Genomic DNA, 3,751 nt, shown 5'->3' with positions numbered 1-3,751 from the left:
CCCCCCCCGCACTGTCGCCCCCGCGCGCCCAGGTGGCGTTGGCGGGAGCGGCGCGCGCGACGTGAGGGGGGGTGGCTCGCGCCGCCGCCTCAGGGCGAGGAGCTCCGGGAGGGTGCGAGGGCACCGCCTTAGAGCCGCGCTAGATCGCGGGAGGCGCCGGTCCCTGCCACCGGCGACAGGGTCGGTGTTCGGCCACCGCGGTGCGGCCGCGTGGTGCGGGGCCCGCGGGGCAGCTGCTGAGTGAGCGACACGTCGGCGTGCGCAGCGCAGCGCTGCGGGGCGGCGGCGCTGCCCGCTCGGGTGGCGCCGGGCCGCTCCGTGGGGCGGAGGCGGCTCGGGGGGCTGCCTGGTGAGCCCCCCTGCTTAGGGTGAATGTACCCTTGCATTTCGGGCCGTGAGGAAACGGGGTGCTTGCGGCCATGGGGCTGATGCGCCGGAATCAGCTGGCGCGCTGCTAAATGTATCCCAGGCAGCACATAGATGGCTCTCGTATGCCTCGCTACGCACTGCTCGGGAGTGGGATTGCTCAGTTACGTGAGGAGAAAGACTTAAAGGTTTTATTTCCAGGGGCTGGAGGTGGTGCGTGTAGCTGGGCTCAGGAGGAAGACGCCTGCCGAGAAGTCAAAGCCCTGGAAGCGAATGAAGCCTTTGTACACCTCTCGCTTCAGCGTGTTCCGAAGCAGGACGGACCATCCCTCCCGTGGGGGGATAGGGAAGAGCCGCTCTGTGGATGTGTAACAGGGCCCCGGCAGTGTAAGCCCGGCTCAGCGACTCTCCCTGCGGCTGGAATGTGGTGCAGGGCGTGCTTCGGGCTTGAGAAACGCTGTTACTCCACGTAACTCCGCGGTGCTGAAGTATCCCTGCCCAATACCAGCTTTGGGAGTAATTCACGATCATGCAGCTAGCTTGGAAAACTCAAATGTTCTCGTAAAGCACAGGGGACTAAACCCAGTGGGAAACAACATTAGGGATACCCGGCATTTTCATGAAGGCCCGAGTTTTCGACACCCTTTGTAATGATTAGGTGTTTAATCTTCTGCCCTCTGAGCAGTTCAGTAATGACTACCTCTGTGAGGAAACAGGATAAAGTTCTTGCTAGTTAAAGACCTGCAATTAAAATACTTATCACTATTCTCCTTAACCTAGCTGGCTCTATTTATTACATGTCTAAGTAAACACTATTAAGAAAGTCCTTTATCTGAACAAGTCACAGCTTGATTCTGGTTAACAACAGTTTTTATTACAGAATTATAACATGTTTAAATTGTCTGGGCACAGCTGTGGTGCACATGAGAAAAAGACAGTCACAGTCTTATCTCTGGATTTCCTTCCCTCTTGAGTTTAATACAGATTTTCCCACATCATCTTAATGTGTTTTCTTAACTTCCTTTGTATTTCAGTGATGGATTCACAGAACAGAAACAAGTGGTAAGAGGTGTGAAGTACTTTTACCCATCTTTCTAGAAAGATCTTGCCTCTGAAGTCACACAGAATGGCTTGATCATTCTACGTGTTTCTTTGAAAACCTGTGGTTTCCCACTGCATGGATGTGGTGGTGTGTTACATCCTGGCAGGAATACTTTAGAAAATCAGTGTGGCAACTCCAGCCGTTCCTTCTAATCTTCATTTTTGCTGTTCTGGATGCCTTCTTAAGAGATTATACTGCTACCTGGGCTTGGCTGGGGCACCTTGGCTTAGTCCTGTGAGCCGTGGTGGCTATTTTTGGTCCCCAGATAAGAGCTGGGAACCAAGAGGAATTTCAGGAATCCTCCCTAAGGAAATGAAAGACCATGTTTATAAGAGTTGTACTTGAAAGAATCTAAATGCTAGAAAATAGACAAACACTAAATCTGGATTAGACCGTTTCCAAACCTCTCAAATGCTGTTACAGTGCTGTTAGCTTGACCTGCCGAAGAAATACCAGAAAAGTTTCTTCTCTATGACTTTTCCCAGTTCCTTCCTTGCCTGACTGGTTTGCCGAGACAAGAAGTCTGTCCCTGTACAGTGTAAGAGTTACACAACTGATAAATGGTCTCCAAAAGTCTCTCAGCATTGCTGTGCTGCTTCTGCTGTTCTTTACCTGTGCTTCTCAGTGGTTATTTAGGTGTGAACAAATTTGTTTTGATCTCATTGACAGCCAGCCGTCGTAGATCCTGATCCATGATTCAGTAGCTGGGATGTAGCTTAATGTATATAATTGCAGGTGTCAGGGGAGTAATTACAGCAATATGATTAAAGGAGTGAAAGTTGGGCACTGTGGGTTATCTGTGGGGAAAAATCCTCAGAATGTTTCAAATTTTGAAATCCACATGCAGCTGGTTCATTCACAGATTTTTGATCTGAAGAGCAAACACAGTGGTAATAATGTTTACATATGACAGTTTCCCATAAAGTGCTTAGTAAGCCCTGACAAAATGTATGAAAGAAGTTTCTAATTACAGATGTTATAGCTTTGGATGTTCTTGAGTAATTACTTCATTTTACAGGGTTTTTTTTATTCCCTGAGAAAATCCAAAGTATACCTAGAAAGTGGATAAATCATCACTGCATTCACATGCAGCCTCACCTTGTTCTGCTTCCTCATCTTCTGGATAACTTATCCATTAGGAGGTGAACGCCTTGACTCAGAGTGATGCTGTTCATTTTACTTTTCAAACACTGCTTATTGCAGCCTCTGGAAAGAAGACAACTCAGGGAAGAGCACAAGGAGAGCCCAGCTTTAAGGACAGAAATTGAACTCTGATGCCAGCTGCTCTCATGGCTGAGGCCTATTTTCCATTGATTTTGGAGCTGAAGAGACATCTCTTATCGTGCATGGACAGGCTGCGTTCAGGATGGATTAGGAGCTGGACTGTGTGTGAAGGAATGCAGGGATTTCTGAGTAAATTTGGAGTCACAGAACAATCAGTCAGCTCCATTGATCTGGAGTATTTTTAAACCCGGCTTAATGTATGGGGTGCACTGACAATTTTGTTTTAAGCTGATACAGCTTGGAAACACTGACGAGGTCAATGCAATGCTTGCTGCCTTATTTCAGGATAGTACCTGCCTGAATTCCTTTGCACATATTTATTTCAAGTTCTACATGTAGACCTATGAAAAATCATTTAATATCATGCCTTATAATGAAGGACTGCTGAATTGCTCAGGAATTTCACTTAAAAAATTGAAAATGAAGCAACAGTCACATAACATAACAAAATCCACCTCACCAACAGTCACATAACAAAATTCATTTTGGCCCACTGTGGAGGTTTGGGCTAGGAGAGAGTTAATATTCTTCAGACTTACTGATCTAGGGCTCAATTTTTCACTGGTAAAAAAATCAACTTATTTCTTAGTGTCATGGTTTGACCCTAGCACAATGCCAGGGCCTCCATGAAGGGTATATTTCCAAAAAGGGTTGCTGTGAGATGTTACCCGGGAACAGAACAAAGCAGGCTCCCATTCGGGGATGGAGGGAAAAACACACCACTTTATTTATTACACATCTAGAAAGGAACACATACCAAGCTAAGAATGAAAACCTTACAGATACTTTCCTCCTCCCCCTCCCTTTTCTCCACCGATTCACCACCCCTCAAATTATCAACTCTCAAATCCATCAGGGAGAGAGGAGTCCCCCCTTGCCTCATGGGCCTCCCCCGGAAGCACAATTAAAACCCTCCTGTGCTTCCGTGTCACCCATGGCCCTGCACAGAGAACATCGGCCCTCATGACTTCTCCCCCCCCATGTCCAGTGCTCTCACCA

This window comes from Passer montanus, unplaced genomic scaffold, assembly GCF_014805655.1.
Source record: "Passer montanus isolate IOZ18808 unplaced genomic scaffold, ASM1480565v1 scaffold206, whole genome shotgun sequence".
NCBI classification, from domain to species: Eukaryota; Metazoa; Chordata; class Aves; order Passeriformes; family Passeridae; genus Passer; species Passer montanus.
Note: the sequence above shows the minus strand (reverse complement) of the source record.